At 37.9% G+C, this 18800-nt stretch overlaps 1 protein-coding gene across 8 annotated transcripts in view; it reads left to right on the plus strand.

Moving 5' to 3' along the window:
• Positions 1-18800, plus strand: part of LOC106871768 (uncharacterized) — a 1221261-nt gene that overhangs the window by 152394 nt on the left and 1050067 nt on the right. The window lies entirely within an intron of this gene.

The raw sequence follows: 18800 nt of genomic DNA on the forward strand, positions 1-18800 counted from the left end.
CTATCTGTCTGTCTGTCTGCATATATACATGTATATATATATATATATATATATATATATATATATACATGTCTATACACACACACACATATATATATATATATACACACACACACACACACACGCACGCACACACACACACACGCACGCACACACACACACACATATATATATATATGAATACAACCACACACACCCACACACTCACAAACATGCATATAATCATATATGGCAGAGAAAATGGAAAATGGACATTACGTGATGAAGAGTTAGATATCCATACGGGATATTATATGTAGGAGTGTCAATTTTTAGATTGGAACGTGTACTGCGATTGATTTATATAAATCAACTAAATCGCTGTACACCAGATACATGTGTCAGATTCCAGTATGAAGTGTATGTTCTAATAAACGAATTTTAAAGATATATTGATCATTATAATGTATTGACCATATATATATATATATATATATATATATATATATATATATATATATATATATATATGTATGTATGTACATATATATATATATATATATATATATATATATATCCCGTATGGATATCTAAATCTTCATCATCTTCATCATGCAATGTCCATTTTCCATACTGGCATGGGTTGGACACTTTCACAGGATCTGGTGAGAGATTTTGCATCGAGCACTAATGTGAAATTTGGCATGTGGGATATAGAATATGGAATATATAGTATATATATAGTAAAATGAAATGAAGTATTGAATGTCTTATTGAATAAATGAAATATTGAATATTAAATATATAAGGACTAGTATACTTTCCTGCTTTCAAGGTCTTGTGTGACAGAAATGTTTTAACTGTAGTTGACTGGCTGTCTTTCTGTCCTTTATACATATTCCTTTGGACACCAGCAGTAGGTGTTTGGTTATTTTTAGAGATGATGCCAAACCATTTTTCAATGTTTTTTTAGAAATGATGACATTTGAGTGATTTTTTGTGTTTTAGTTATAGGGATAAGATTTTTAAACCCCAAATAAGATTAATTTAATCATTGTTTGTTAAGCTTGGGTTTGAATTTCTTAATAAAGTCCTTTTGTCTCCGTTTTCTCTCAATTTCATTCAGGTTGTAAAGTTTAGGAAATGGAAATATCATAAAAGTTTTTCGACCACATGTTGCCAGATGGTTACTCAGTGGTATTTGGCGGACCTCTGGGCTTTTAATCTGTTGTCGATGCACACGCGAGCGTTCTGATAGTGCATTACCTGTCTGGCCAACGTACTTTTCTTCACATATAATCTACTGCATCAAATGCCCAAATTGTGAAGAACTGTATGTTGGCCAGACAAGTAATGTACTATCAAAAAAATATTCAAAAATAGTTTGGCATCATCTCTAAAAATAGTCAAACACCTACTGCTGCTGTCCAAAAGAATGTGTATAAAGGACAAAAAGGCAGCCAGTCGACTACAGTTAAAACACTTCTGTCACACGGGACCTTGAAGACTACTACAAAGCAGGAAATTATACTAGTCCTTATATATTTAATATTCAATATTTCATTTATTCAATAAGACATTCAATACTTCATTTCATTTTACGATATATACTATATATTCCATATTCTATATCTCACATTAATTTCATAAGAATATAAACAAAACATTTAAAAAGCAGAGCTGGAATTCTTTTGAATAATATATTCCTCTATACACTATAATACAAACCCCTTTTAAAATTTTATATATATATATCTGTATATGGTTTAAAGATACAAATACGCACAAGTAATATCAAAAATGACTCACCCCCTCAAGAACTTGAAGGACAACTGGAATGAAATCAAAAGTGAGGTCCTCAAACAAACTGGTCTCAGCATAGTGCCAACGTCAATGTTAACGAGGGAATTAAGTTTTTGTACGACCAGAATACCATGATCTGTCAGAAGCATACTCCATATAAACATTCCTATTTCCCTAAAAAATTGACTTCACGGGATAAACAGATATTAATGCCTAACAAAACCAAAGTGACAAAACAAATGAAGAACCTAACTCTCTCTACAGACGAGATTGCAAAAAAAAGCTACGAAAATAAGGAACATTGAACTAGACCTCAAAATGTCTGATGAAAAAGGAACCTTCACTAATGGAACACCGAGCAGTGGAAAATATGAAAGTTAATCCGAAGTTCTTTTCCCACTTGAATCAATAAAATAGTGCTTTCTCTCAACATCCTATGATTGACAAAACAGTGCATAATCCAAGGGAATTCTTCGATCCCCAGAATTCTACTGCACAGAAACGTCTAGAGATTTTAGATATTATAGAAGAAGACGGTTATAGTTATTAACGATCTAGATTCAAATTCCGCATCAGGACTAGATGGTCTCCAAACCATACTATCGAAAACTTGCAATACAGTCTCGCCATGCCATTAAAGTTGCTATTTCAAACGTCGTTTGAAACCGGCATTTTTTCAGAATTATTAAAAGAAGCAACAGTAAAAGCTATCTATAAAGGAGGAGCAGGGCTGAAGCTAAATATTAGATACCTGTTTCTCTCACATCTCACAGATCTAAAATTGTAGAACGCATTGCCCGAAAAAGAATAACTGCATACCTTGAAGAAAACAATCTCTTAGATAATACATAGCATGGTTTTAGGACTGGATGAGGTTGTCTGACACAACTATTACAACACCATAACACTATCTTCAATAATCTCCTGAATGGAAAGGACGCTGACTGCATACCCCTGATTTTGCTAAAACGTTTGATAAGATTGATGGTGCAATCATCTGTCATAGGGAAACTCAGAGAATGATTTTTTGACTTCCTACAGGATAGGAATCAATCTGTTGCTGCAAACGGTTATCTCTCAGTAAAGTCACCCATAATAAGTGGTATACCTCAGGGTACGGTTCTTGGTCCATTATTATTCACCATAGTCCTATCAGGTATACTTTCACAAGTGCAATCGGTCAATTTAATGAGTTACTCTGACGGCACAAAAATATCAATGGCTATCTAAACTCCAGAAAATGCCATCTCCCTCCAAAATGACCTAAACATCGTTTATCGATAGGTGAATAAAAATAATATGAAATTTAATGACCTAAACATCGTTTATCGATAGGTGAATAAAAATAATATGAAATTTAATGCATCAAAATTTCAGGCCCTTCATTATAGAGGGAATAGACATAAAGCCCAATATTTGGCGCCAGATAATACAATGATTCAGAGCACCACCCACATACGAGATTTAGGAATAACCATGTAAAATGATGCATCTTTCATCAGTTACATGACCAAACTGATCTCTAAATGCAGACATCTCATAGGATGGATTTTACGAACATTCACGGCAAGAGAACCGGTAATTATGTTAACTCTATGGAAAAACTTAGTTCTGAGCAGATTAGATTACTGCTCACAGCTACGGATCCAAATTCACCCGATCTCATAGAAGAAATTGAAGGGTTACAAAGAACATTCACCAATAAATTAATTTCGGTTAATGGCCTTAATTACTGAAAGCTCTGCCTCTCTACTCTCTTGAACACCGATGCGAGAGATATACTATTGTATATATATATATATATATACAAGATCCTGGAGGAGTATGTTCCAAACGTTGGCATTAATGCGAATTTTAATGCTCGAACTGGTAAGTACTATCGGCTTCCAAATATACCATCTTCAACCTTACAAGCAAAAACACGATAGTATACCAGTCTAATATTCAGAGGTCCTCAAGTATTCAACTGCTTACCCAAAGAGTTTAGACATAAAAGGGACCACTACTGGACCATTCAAAAAAGCATTGGATGAACACCTAACGACGATATCGGACCAACCAAACATTCAGGGATACACTCACGGGAGATCAGCGATTACAAACTCAATCATAGACCAACATTCAATCATAGAGCGACAACGAAGCTATAAAAAAATCAGAGAAAAGCAACAATAATAAGGCAGTGTTCCAATATGGCCGCAGTCCAGCAGCTGAAACCAGTAAAAGAATAAAAGAATACATACAACCACCAACACCAGCACTACTACTACTACTACTACTACTACTATCGGTGATGAAACTTTGCTGCCCCAACCTCAGTAAAGTCAAACACAACGAAATCTAGATTTATTTACTGTTAGACAAATATCTCGGTTATCACACAGCATCAATCTCTGTCATTAACCCAGGCAAAAAATGCTTCCCACCACTCGCTGCCATTAGGCCATAAGTCTTTTTGGAGGTTCCTGAAAAGTTTTAATCAAGACATTCACAAACATCAACCAACTTTCGTTTCGATGATCTTACAAAATATACCTTAATTGAAGCCATCACTGAATGCTCAAAAATAGAAGATTCCATACAGAGAGAATTGACTTGCTGAAATGACACACTGTATCATTTAATGGAAACCCATCTAAACTATTCCTACATCGATGCCGAACTGACAGCAAATTGAAGTGGCTAACATGAACTGTCTAGGTAACCACGTTTCAACAAATCAGTAGGTAAAATTGCTACTTAATAGATGAATTTTTTTCTCGCTCAACTTGTACTGGATCCATCAAAACGAAATAAAAAAATATCTTGGACCTGATGAAAAAAATATTCTCGCTGACCACGACAAATTACTCTGATCAGACATTTGAGAACATAATTACCTATGCACGTTTGAGAGTGTTGTTAAATATCATCCTGTATCTGCTGGAAGGAAGGAAATTTTTTCCGAGTTTCTTAACAAAAAACATGTTGGCTAACCTAGATTTTACGCCTAGACGCAGGGATAGAAAATATTTCACCTTTTTGTCTCGCTTACTTTAGCGAATTTACGACCTCTGGAATGAAACCCACAAAATTGAATGGAACATCATCGACAGTCCCTTCATTACTCATCCGGCACCCTCAGCTGCCAACACTGCCTCTCTGAACATCTCCACATTTCCACCAACCTGCAGTATCCATCAACAGGAAACAAACTATCTTAATGTTGCCACCAGAGGTACGCTCTCCTGGCGAACTTCAAAACAATGACCGCAGGGAAACCTGATACACCACCTTAAGATTGGCTTCACCTCAACTATGGCTGTCTCACCACCGTGTCCAGGGGGCCTAGCAACCGAAGTCAACGCAGCACACCGGCCGATCTCCCAAACTGGCATATATCCTGTAACCGTATCTCCTCAATAAACAGATACACACATCTATATACGTACACCACTCCTCTCTTTCTTTTTCTCTCCACACCACCAAATCTCAGTCCAATGCTAATTCCCCTCTCATACCCAGCAACACTGTTGCAATTACCTTAGCATACATCTGTCATACTCGTGCACATAAACACCAAACGCATTATATACCAGGGAGGTACCCCACCCAAACCGGAATTTGCAATATTATTTTTTCACTTATTTTTATGTTTATACTTTTATCACCTTCAACAAATCTACCCATCCACGATGGAGGCATAAAATGAGGGAGGGAATTCGTACCATCAGTATGTATTGAAAGATGTGTAAATGAATTCGATAGATTACTGGGTGAAGTCTTCGAGAAATCGCATTATTGTTGGTGATGCAGCATTCCATTGCAGCCAAATGACATGTGTTGCAACATGTGATGACGATTCACTCCCGAACTGAAATAGGCTCCCAGGTTCTGTATCATGAATGGTTATGTGGACCACACCAAACGAAAGCCAGAGCTTCCTTCGACCACTACATAAAAAGTATAAAGAACAAAAAATGTTATTTAGATATACTTTTAGTTTAGATTTTATACTATTTTACTCTTCTTTATACTCATACGTTCAAAGTTCACAAATTTTGTTATTTAAATTATGAATCATATTCCTTTCGATAATATCAATTCTTTGTAGACGATATTTTCTGTTTGGTCGACACTAATTTTAAAATTACTGAAGTCTGTTGCTCTACACTTAGCGACGTATAACTGGCCGTGTGTAAACATCGGAGCGGGTTAAAATACTCCTACCCGATCTGAAGTCTGGCCCTGTGCCTTGTTTGCTGTGAATGCGCGAGCGGAATCTTTAGGGTTGCAAAATATCAAACTAAGACTTACCTGTCACTGTTCTATGCGAATAATGTCCGGATGTCCTGGTATCTTGGATTATTTTGAATGATAAAACTGACATGCAAACAACAGCCGCTTCGATTAGCTGTTTCGAATCCTGCTCGAGTCTGATACACTTCAATAATCACTAAATAATCACACTGAGACATACTTTTTCTGACACACATTTTCCATTTTATTTTCGCTATTAACTGTCCTCATGACCTCCTTCGTATCTATGATGGGGGCCACAATCTATACCATGAAAATCCAGAATTACTCGTGGTCGGTGAATTTTCAATAAAAATACGAAGGCGGTTTATTAATTCAAACACCGGTATTCACGCAATAATCATACATTCAGATTTTTTTAATAGTAAAAACCTTGCTGACGACCGTTTTTGTAATCCCAAATAATATCGTAACCACTGATCCAGCCGTCTGGCCGTGAAGAGGGAACAGAGAAAGAGACGGATAGACGGAAATAACGCCCAATATAGTAAGATTCTCCATCTGAAGCAATGCATAGGTCCAGACGCATTTTCCGCTGAGCGAAGTAGTCCTTGAACTCTCGCGAAGTGATGCTTTCAACTCCTCCGTCGTTTTTCCTGCACCTCTTCCACATCAGGAAAATGTTTTTCTTTAAGGAGTTTTTTCATTCCAGGGAAGAAAAAAAAGTTTCAGGGATCAAGATCGGGTAAATAGGAAAAGTCAGTAAGCGAGATCATGCTATTTTTGGTTAAAACAGTCTGACAGTCACGGACGTGTGTGTTCGAATATTGTCGCGATGAAACCACCGTTCTCCACTTTGCCACTCGTTGGGGTGTATTCGTCTTGCCGTGTCTCACAAATGCTCCAAAATTACCAAGCAAAATGTCTGGTTAACAGGAGGAAGAAAAACATTAGGTGGACAATTCGTTTCACATCAATGAAACAAATCAGCATCGTCTTGATATTGGATTTCATTTGACGCACTTTTTGGGTGTGTGGTAACATTGAATGCTTCCATTGACTGAATTACTGCTTCGTTTACGGGTCGTACACTTAGCACCAACTTTTGTCACAAGTGAGGACCTACGATAAAAGGTCCGGATCCATTTCCAACTGTTCTCTCACTTTACGACACGCATTCAGTCGTGACTGCTTTTGATTTTCTGTGAGCAAGCGACGCGCAAATTTTGCTGCAACTCTTTTCATTCGCAATTCCTCGCTCAAAATTTGTTCGCAGAAGCTCCAGTACTCGTAACTCATATCAAGTCCATCCGTTTTTCGGCGACGCTCCTCCAAGGTCTGTTCGTGAATTTTCATGATGTTCTCGTTCGTTCAGGAGGTTGACGGTCGCACTGAACGAGGCTGCTCTTCAAGCCACAAGTGAGAATTTCTAAAGTGTGAGAACTATTTGTAAACTTTTGTTCATGGCAGCGACCCTACAAACTGTTTGAAACATGAAAACTATTTCGGCCGCTGTTTTCCCCAGCAGAATCTGGAAAACGATGTCCTTTCTACCATATTCGCCGGACATTGCCCCATCTGATTATTATTTATTCCGCAGTCTTCAAAATCATTTGGACGGAAAAATATGAATTCTGTAAACAAGGTCAGAAGAATACTGGAGGAATATTTTTCGTCACGGGTAATTGAATTTTGGAAGAGGAGCCTTGCAAGTCTACCAGATAGATAGATGAGCATTGTCAAAAATGATGGAGAGTATACTTTAGAGTAAAAAGGAACTTTATTTAATTTTTAAAAATACTAGAAGTCTAAAAAAAGCGCATTATCTATTATATGACCCAATAAGTATAAAGGTATACATGACGGTGCCTGGCATAGAGGTTAGGGTATTCAGGTAACGGTCGTATTCTCGTGGGTTCGGCTCCCGGCAGCACGTGGTACCCTTGAGTAAGATACTTTCATGTTGCTCCAGTCCACTATCTATTATATGACCCAATAAGTATAAAGGTATACATGACGGTGCCTGGCATAGAGGTTAGGGTATTCAGGTAACGGTCGTATTCTCGTGGGTTCGGCTCCCGGCAGCACGTGGTACCCTTGAGTAAGATACTTTCATGTTGCTCCAGTCCACTATCTATTATATGACCCAATAAGTATAAAGGTATACATGACGGTGCCTGGCATAGAGGTTAGGGTATTCAGGTAACGGTCGTATTCTCGTGGGTTCGGCTCCCGGCAGCACGTGGTACCCTTGAGTAAGATACTTTCATGTTGCTCCAGTCCACTCAGCTGGCAAAAATGAGTTGTACCTCTACTTGAAAAGGGCAGCGGTTTCACATTCTTTGTCACGCCGACTCTCTGGGGAATACGTTAAGGTTACGTGTTTAAGTATGTCTTGCACGTTAATTTCACGAGCAGACTGTTCCATTGATCGGATCAACTGGAACCCTCACCGACGTAATGTCAACTAGTCATATATATATATAAGTTTAAATAAATGGAGTTATACGCATATATAAGAAATCATTTAATACATGCGTATAACTCCATTTATTTAAACTTATATTTATTCAATATACCTCAAATTAAAAGGGAGTTTCTACCCCATAAACAGGAGTTACACCAAAGTTATGTTGTGGACTTTGCTACCCTGGTAACTATTAACCATTTTATTTTGTCAGAGTTAATAATTAGCTAAGAGAAAATAAATACACATATTATATATATATATATATATATATATATATATATATATATATATAATAATATTAGGGACAAAATCCAAAATTACAGGTAAAAAACTCAATTAAAATCAATTTATAAAAAATTAAAATGAGCCTTATAGATAAAGTATATATAAAATATATAGTTTTAGGGAAAATAACCAATAGTGGATTTTCATCGATGAGTTCTTGAAAATTGGTTATTTTCCCTAAAACTATATATTTTATATATATATATTTTATATATATATATATATATATATATATATATATATATATATATATATATATATATACCTCATACACAGAAAGTAAGATTCTTTGTTCAAAACCAATATAATTATTTCAACTCATTCTCGACTTGTAGCCCATTGGTGAGGGGCTATGCAGTCAATTGTCCTGCATCACAGATGTAGAATGCATCTCCGCAGGTGACATTTTAAACAAGTTCCGCGTTTGTCTTCTCCTCGTTTTACTGTTTTTATAATATACAGCTGGGTACATGTAATATTCTAGCAGTTCTGAGATAGAGAATCGAGAGGATCGTCGTGAAACAAGATACATTTACAGTAACAAATAAGACAAATTGATAGATAAATAAAACAGTACATAAAGCAATACATAGACAGATCAAATCTAAATAACAATACACATAATAATAATAATAATAATAATATATTCAGACAAATACATAACAAAAACACCAGGACTTACAAATATATATAACATACAGAAAATTGCACTACTGGGTACTGCACACATACTACACAAAACACTTTCAATACAGTAACCATAAGAGCACCACAGCAAACCACAGCAGATACCCAAGGCGCACAGAGCTGCGCTCGGTAGTGAAGTGAAAGCACGCTGTAAAAATAAAACTAGTGAATAATAATAGTAATAATAATAAAATATTTTACAATCGAATCGCGCTCTTCGTCTTGACTATTTACCTTTGTGAAGAGTTACGTCAATCCTTTTAAAAACAATAATAATAATAATAATAATAATAAAAACTAAGGGATGTCGAATAATAACAATAGTGATGATGTTGATGATGGTAACGAGCTTTACCTTACCTCAGTTTATGATCGACATGAATTTACACGGAAATTTGGTGGTAACAATGGAAACGATGTTGGAGCTTTAAGGGAAAGTCTCTTACTCGGTAGTGGTTCAGTGCAGATGCAGACTGACGACTGCTGTTATACTAAAACAGCATCAACAGATAATAGAGTAAGGAGAAGGAAATGAGTCAGGGAAGAAAATAGGACAGTGATGCAATGCTACTTGGAAAATGAACCTAAAATAAGGGGTTATAGAAAACGGATGTTAGCACTTTGTGTAGAGAAGGGTATGTTTAATGTGACTGACCTGAGATTAGTAGATCAAGCTAATTCTATTTGTAAGGTTATGAGTATTTTGGCAAAAATACTCATAACCCTAACCCTAAAACCCTAACTCTAAAACCTGAACCCTGACCCTAAAACCCTAAAGCTAAAACCAGTACAAATGCACGAACGATGTTATAAATATCAGTACCGCCTATAGTTGTTGTTGACAAAGAACGGCACTAATTTTATTCAAGGGAAAAGATCCCATTACACCGCACAACGTGTTGTCTACATTCCACAGCAGTAATTGTCTTCACCTCAATAGACGTCAGTGATTGGTTGTAATTACCGAAATACGACAATTTTAACACGAAATAACTTTAAAAAGATCAAATTTTCTCAATAACACTAAAAGTAAAAGATGTTTTATATGACACATTCTACCAGTGTCCCAAGTTTGAAAGTGTTTCGTTAAGAAAACAAGTGGCGCCCGCCAAATCAGAAGGATCCGATGGTATTTCTTGTTTTTTCTCCTTTACTACTAGACTTTTGAACAATTTTTTTGGTCGTGCTTTCTATAAATTCACTGGGGTGGGTGGCTTTCAATTCGTGTCCATCCCACTCAAACATCTCTTTGTGATTGTTTAAAATTTCGGGTTTCACATTAAGCTTTTTCCTTGGTATACCAGCTGCAGCGGCGAAATTTGCTTTGTTTATCCGTTCTTGTGGGCGACCTTCAAGAAAATCCTTGCCTGAGAGCATGTTAAGCATGTTAACCATTTTGGTTTCAGTTTTTTCCTCAACAGAGGGGCAACTCATGGCTTGGGGAAAATTCCCAGAAATGCCACATAATATAAAAATTAATAATTCCCCACTCAAATGAGGGGGACAATGTTCAAAACAGTCTGCGAAACACAACGTAAACAAACCTAGCGATAAAAAAAACGCAGAAGAGTTCCAACAACAATAATCCAACAATGCAACACTCACGTACGAAATGAACTAATCCAAAGACCAAGTGAGGGGAAGGATTTTGTTTTTTTTTATCGCCCACAAGAGATTAAATATAGAAGAGACGATACAAGGACATACAAAGACAATACACATGGGGACATATAAATAAAACGATGAATGAAATGAAATATACAAATGAGGATGAACGTTATTGCTCGCGCTCCACCCGCGAGCAATCTCGTTATTACTATTCAATTATCTGAACGTTAACCGTTAATTTAACAAAATTTAAACACAATTATACTTATTCAACAAAATACGGTTTTAGTTCATTAAATTCCACCACTGGAGGTAGGGTTTCAAACCTCACCTCTACCCCCAGTGGATCTATATCTAATTTAAACTGTTTCTTTAAAGTTTCACATTTTGTCTGTCTGATGTGTATGGGACTTCTTTTTGTTCACTTGTGTACCCTTTGGTGGTGTAACATTTCTTTCCCTTTTTCCAGATACTAGTCTGTGGTCTTCCCCAGCACTTTCCTGGTCGATTCGTTCCGTTTCAGTGGCACCTTGGGTACTTTTGCCAGCTTCTCCACGCTTTCGGTCTCAGTGAGGATCTCGACATCATTCTTTGGTTCTTCTTCCTTTTGGGGGCACATTTTTTTATGTGCCCCTTCTGGTCGCAGCCATAGCAAGATGGAGGTCTCCCCTCCACTGTTATTGCCAATTTCATTTCTTCTGGTAATTCGATCACTACCGGAATTCAGTCTGTGTGGCCTGGACCACTAATTCGAGGGCATTACCCCATCAATTTATTTGCTGCGACCTTGTTGTCTGTGCAGTTGCTGGGTTTTCTTTTGATTCCGAGAATATGGCTGCTACAAACCATGCTGGTTCTATTTCTGGCGGAATCCCGCCAACCCTTACCCTAGCAATCCGTTTCCCCAGGTAGGTTGGCAGGAGCAGCCATTCTTCTGATCAGTTGCGTTCTTCTCTGCCTTTTCTACAGTGGCAAATCTCACCTCTACTGTACCGTACTTCCTACCACGAGTGTAATAGGAGATGACTTCTTTCATTGGTTCGAGGCATTTATCAATGATTTCCTCCGGAGCCACATCAATCTCCTTTCGCGGTAACCATAAGGTCCTATACGCTACTATCGTCTTTCTCAGGTCTTTGGTTAATTTCCCCGGTGGAGGGGAGCAACTTCACTTTCGACCCCTCGCTTTCTCTATAATAGTAACATTCATTTACGTCAAAACTGAAGATGTTGATTGTACTCATTTCCAACTGTGGAACTATCTTCTTTTGCTTGCCAGCCACCGACGCGTAGCTTCCTGCTCGTTCCTTCTCGTCGTCCATCTCCGGCATCTTACTTTGCATCCCGAACGGGAAAAAATACAATACAAAACAAGCTTGCTGAACAAGCTGTGTGCTTTTGAAAAACGCAAAAAATTAACGATAATAGTAACAATTTTAGTAGTTCGACGTACCTGGCCAGAAGTCTTCAGCAAATTAAACCACTCAACAATTGTTCTTTCACGGAGAAATTACGAATTAATTTTAATTCCAAGGCACAAGGCCCAAACACAGAGGGGACATATATACACATGCGGGGACAAAAACGCATGAAATGATGAAAGAAAAGTGAAATAATTATAATGAAGATGATTTTGATAAACAAGAACATCCCAGCCCCGCTCCAAGATGACCACGAGGTTATTCGTTCTTTTCGAACTTAAAATTCAAAAACTTTTACAAATGTTCGCAATTTTTAAAAATCAGTATGAATACAAAAGGATTTAACACTCTAATTTACAGTCTTTGAAACAGATGATATTCACCACTTTATCTTTTCTTTTATCTCCACAAATTCCACCACCGGCCCCAGCGGATTCATATCCGAAGAAAAGGCCTCTTTTAACGAGCTATACTTAGTATTATCCATCAAGATACATCTTATGTTCTTGTCATAGCTTTCTTCTAAGTTCACCTTGACAGTCTCTTTCCATCTTGAAATCTTTTTCTCTATTTTTTGCGATGTCTTATATGTCACTAGGAAAAATTTGCTTCTGTGTGTGTCCTGTGTGCCTGTGCATTGTAACTGTGACTCTGCGTTCTTATGTTTTTGTAGTTCTGTGTTTCCTTGTGTTTGTCTGTCTAAGCTTTTTTGTGCTTGTATGTCTGTAGGTTTGTGCGTTTGTGAGACAGTATGTTAGTGTGACTGTAAATAGGCGTGTTTCGTATGTGAGTCTGTCTTTTTGGGTATATTTACTTCTAGGTTATCTTGTGTCTCTGTTTTCTGTATGTTTGAATGTTTCTGTGTCTGTGAGTCTGACTGTTTGTGAAGATGAACGACTTCGTGTTTTCTTAGAGACGTTGATTTTTCTGTGACACTCTCCTTAGGCGATCCCACAGGTGAACTGTTTCTACTTCTCTTTCTTGGTTGGTTTCCTTCTTCCTTTGCTTTATACTTCTTAGGATTCATTGTCGGCGGAGACATTCTCCTTTCTCTTTTCTTCGCCTTAACCTCCACAAATTCATTCTTCAGAGCCATATCCTTCTCCTCTATTATATCTACAACTTCCATTAATCTAGGGCACTTTCTTTCTAAGTGCCTCCTCTCGCCGCATCCGTAACAATTTGGAGACCTCCCAATCATTATCCTCTCCAATTTGTCTCTGTTTGGAAGCTCCACTGTCTCTGGCATTTCCTCGTAAAAATACTGATTCATTATACAGTTCACTTCCACAGCGTAACCCCATCAATTCACAAATTGGGTCCAGTTAAACCTAATTCTCCCCATATCTCTGTAGCCTCTTCTCTCACTTTCTGTAAAGATTGCTGGTATCATCCGTTCAGGTTCAATCCACAGTGGGATTCTACCTACTCTAATTCTGACAACTCGAACGTCCTTACTGCTGGGTATGAGTGTTTATTTCTCATCCCCTGACACTCCATCGGCGTGTGTTTCTTGCTTCCAATTCCGACACAGATATTACCGCAACAATCGCAAAATTCTTTTTTCTCTTGTAAAACATATTTCCTCTTTGTTCTGAGAGGGCGATGAAACAATCTTTATAATTGACTCGGACGACAGCTGTACTCTTCCAAGACTTGACAACAGTCGTTCGACGAAAAACCAGTTTTGAAATTCCCGAACATTGCAAGAATGTGTGGCGAACGGTTTCCCTTTCCCGCCCACATCTTGGGCAGTTGAGTGAACATGAGTGACACCATGCCTTGCTAGTTTATCATGAACAGGTAGAGCTCCTCGGTAACATTGCCAGGCAAGGGACCTCTGGAAGTTGTCCAGGGTTCCTGACCCCGAATGTCCTCTGGCCCGAATGTCGTCACACTTAGCCTCTACTTACCCTCTATATAAAGACGAAGTAGAACCAACGCTATCAGCATTGCCCTTGCGGCAGAAGAGCACGGATGCCTTGCGACACTCGGCCTACCAAGAACCCAACTTTGGTCTACGCTTGATCCATGGTTCTAGTTCACTAAAACTGGTGAATCTAGAAAGCAACAGTTTAACAAACGGAGACCACACCCGTTCACCATCCAGGTAAAACCAAAGATGCTTTAGCATCAGCGCGTGCTTGCGCATCATTAGCCAAGATATCCCTAGCGCACCCTTCAGCGGTTGTTGGCAACAGATAGAGCGCCTTACAAGAGGTCCTCTGCTCTTCCACAAAAAGCGGAAGAGCAATCGTTCATTCCTGCTTAGGCACGAATCAGGACAATGCACGACGCTTAGGTGGTAGATGATCACAGACACGATAAACATATTTGAGACCTCCACCCTCTCTTTCTGGGATAGCCGTCACCCAGACCAGCTCTGGGTTACATAGGCCACACTGCTCGTGACTTCGCTGCAATTTTTCTCTAATTGTAGGTCTGGCCCGAAGCACACCCCGAGCATTTTCACCGGACCGTCTGTCCAACGTCCCACGACGCTGTTGGACGGCATCGACTTGCCTCTCCTGGTTCCGAGAAGCAAGCCGACTGACTTTTCGCGGTTAATTATTGCTCCTGCCACCGCTTCGTATTCTTGAGCGGCTTCACCTACCATCTGTAGGTGTTCCGCCTCGGATACGATAATGGTGATGTCATCCTGATACGCCGTTACTGATCTTCCACTGAAACCCTTCAACACCTGCAATAAGGGCTTGAGAGCAAGTGCATACAGAAGTGGGGAGAGCAGACATCCAAAAAGCAGCCGTTCACCCGAACGATCGAGTCGATGTTACTATATGATGAGATGATCAAACCACGGAAGATCGGGTTAAGTCCGACCGCCGCCAGAACTTTCACTAGATACTGATGGTCAACCCAATCGAAAACTTTAGCCAGGTCTAAATGTATTAGCGCCCCACCCTTGCCAGGAATCCTATTTATCCACTCTAAGGTATAGCGCATAAGATGGAAATTGTTTGCGAAACGCAGAACGTAATTAATACAACAAAATGATATAAGAGAAAGAGAGTTCAACAATACCAGCAACTTCAACAACAGCAAATTCAACAAGCAAACCAACAGTAATCCAATAATGAACTAAAAAAAACAAAAAACGAGAAAGTACGAATACCAGGAATGCGGTTCAAGTTCATTTTTATACCCATAACCTCCACGAGATGCACGTGCATTTCGGTTTTCATTTCAATTGTTTGCGACTGCCACCCAGGACATTCAGCACAGCTGCGTTTTGGCGTCTCGTTTCAGGGAAAGTTTAAAGGTTACCTGCAATCTGGGTCTCAGCCATAAACCAGCATGTTTTGGAATATTTTCACTTACATTACCGGAATATACTCACCATATCAAAATGACATTTGAAAAAAATTGCGTTTCTTTTGCGGTTCGGTGTACATCAAGAAATTGTAGATAGTGACCACACAACAACGGCAAATAATATTATGAGCACTGGGAGTGTAAAATACGAAGACAAACGCAACATGTCCAACAAAAGCGAGGTAAACAACGAAAGACAACAAACCCAGGCTGTAGGAATGTATAATGATGAGCAAGATGCACAAAATCAGAACACCACGGACAAAAATATGAACGGGAAGGAAGGCGAGGCGAAACAAATTTAAAGCATGGAAACAGTGAAGGTGAACCTAATGATTATGATACTCTAAAAATGAATATAATCAGAGAATTGAAAGGCACAATTCTCAGTATGGACCACTGATTGTACCTCCCAAAAGTTAGGATTGATAATAAAACCACATTAATAATAAATGACAAGAACCTGGCCGTCACGGAACTAATAGCCACAGAAACAAACGTCAGTATGATCAGGTCAAATGATATAATATATCAGAGCTGGATACTCCCTCAAACCCATCCAAACAGGAGAATCACCCCCCACCCCACCCAAAAAAACATGTGAATAAAGAATATTTAGAAAAAAGAAATGAAATAAAAGAAAGGATCTGTCGGTCCTTAAGGAAATTAGTAGACAATCAACACTACTAAGCAACAAGAACAGAAGTAAAATACTATGGAAATACAAAATTCTAGAACAAGGTATACCTGGGGTAAAAGAACAGCTAAAGCAAGATATCCGCCAAAGTACAAAAAAATCCGCCAGTACGAGAAACGCTAACATTTCTTTGAGCAAAACAAACGGTTCTACTCCAACCTCAAAAGATTCTACCTAGAACTTGGCAAAAATAAAATAGGGATCAATGCAGTGCCAATAGAAGAAGATGTGGAAGAATTTTGGAAAGAAATGTGGTCGGTGAGGAAAAAACCTCGGAAAAGGTATTTCAAAGTAACAAAAACAGCTCCTAAACAACTCTGGACTTCTATAACAACTGAAGAGGTAAACCAGGCACTATAAAAAGTAAACAGCTGGAAGGCAACGAGGCACTATAAGGTCTCCAATTTCCGGTTAAAATATCGAACAGGAATAGATAAAACGCTGGCTGTGTGTGTGCGTGTGTGTGTGTGCAAAATAGTCAATTAAAAAAACGCAAAATGAGTTTGACATTTCGACTATAGGTCCTTATAGTCCTTATATATAAAGATGTTTTCGATCTAGTTTGGATGCTTTGCCATCGAATTTGTATTCTTTGCTATCAAATTTGAATTCTTTGCAATCAAATTTGATGGCAAAGAATCCAGACTAGATCGAAAACATCTATATATATAATATATATATATATATATATATATATAGGGGAAAAGTAAAACGAAACAATGAAAATGCTCACTAGGTATAAAAGAAATGGTTCTTTTTATAAGAACAAAGATATATGCATGCAATTAAATAGGAGGTAGAATTAAGAAGTATAAAAATCCATATCATGAGTTAATATAGAAAGTCATACTGGTTTCGTCATCGCTGTTCACTGACTTTGAATCAAAACAGATTTCCAAACGCTGTTGGGTCTAATAGTACCTGAGCGATAGATCTGTAGGTAAGGGAGGTAAGTAGTTCTGAAAGTGATGCAATTAGATTAATATGATTAAAAGAGTATGAATGGTATATGAGATGTATGAATATTAGTGAGATTATTGGCATTAGTAAGGTTAGTAGTGTCCTGTAATAAGTTGTGTGTTCATGTTAAGTTGTGGTTAATATTTATTAATGAAAGTTGCCTCTTTATTTAGTCTTTACTGCACTGAAGTATTCTGGGAACATTGATAAAAAGGGGAAATTAGGAAGTTTGGTTTAAGATTCCTTTCACATCTATCCATGTGCTCACTGATCTGTTAGTGTCTATATTGTGGGAAGCTGATTTGTTGTTTTTGAAGCGTTATTCTTCGTGTTTTTTCCTATAAAGTGGTTTTGGCAACCTAACTAGGTAATGGCATAGATTTGGTCTGCAGAGGTACAAGTTAAATGTGACTTTACTTTAAATATTTCATCTTATTTGAAGTGAGATTCCGTACCTTCCAAAAGGTGGGAGCATATCCCACAGTTAGGCCGTCCTCATCTTTCACTTTTGATCCCGTTGTTAAGGTATATAGTCTTCCACCAGTTAATATTTTTTCAATGATTTCGGTTGCATTTTGCTTTTGATAATTTTGTGTGAGCCCAAAATTTCCTTCATTGTTTTATCCCCAGTGGGAATGAGGAAATTTTGGATGATGATGTTGAATGCCTCATTGTTTCTGGGGTTATGTGTGGAGATGTATAGGAGTACATTTAAATTTGGTGTAGTATTTCGGTAGCTTCCCTTAGTGCTCGTATGTCTAATTCCTTTGGGGTACCATATTTTTGTTGTGATAATTGGTATATTTTAAGTTCTAGATTACAAAGTTCGCAATCAATGGGGCAACACGAGGCCTCACTGAAATTACACACATTGTTGATAGTAAACTGTACCCAACATGAAGTAGTTGTTCTGGAAGATAAATTTCAGTACTGGGATTACGAATCTGTGGTTGATGTGGTTGATGTCCTGGGATCTCTTCTGGTTATTTTTGTAGCCAGAAGATGATTGCTTTTATGTCATGATGGTGTGGGATTTTGATGCACAAGTTCACCACATTCAATGATGCTAATAGGGTTCCTTCATTTATTGTTTTTGGGAGGTCGTTAAGCATGTCTAAATCATTCCTGATGAAGCTTTTATCATATTTTTAAAAATGGTTTAAAATGTCGAGGAAATTGCTCAGACGGTGAGTTTCATAATGATGGGTCTTAGTTTTGAGGTCAGTAGGGGCTGGAATATTAATGCATAGGCTCCATGAATCTTGGATAAATAATACATTTCTTTTTAGGGAAGCCCTTTCCATGTATGTTAATTAAG

The sequence above is a fragment of the Octopus bimaculoides genome, chromosome 16, assembly GCF_046866305.1.
Source record: "Octopus bimaculoides isolate indiv1 chromosome 16, ASM4686630v1, whole genome shotgun sequence".
Taxonomy (NCBI): domain Eukaryota; kingdom Metazoa; phylum Mollusca; class Cephalopoda; order Octopoda; family Octopodidae; genus Octopus; species Octopus bimaculoides.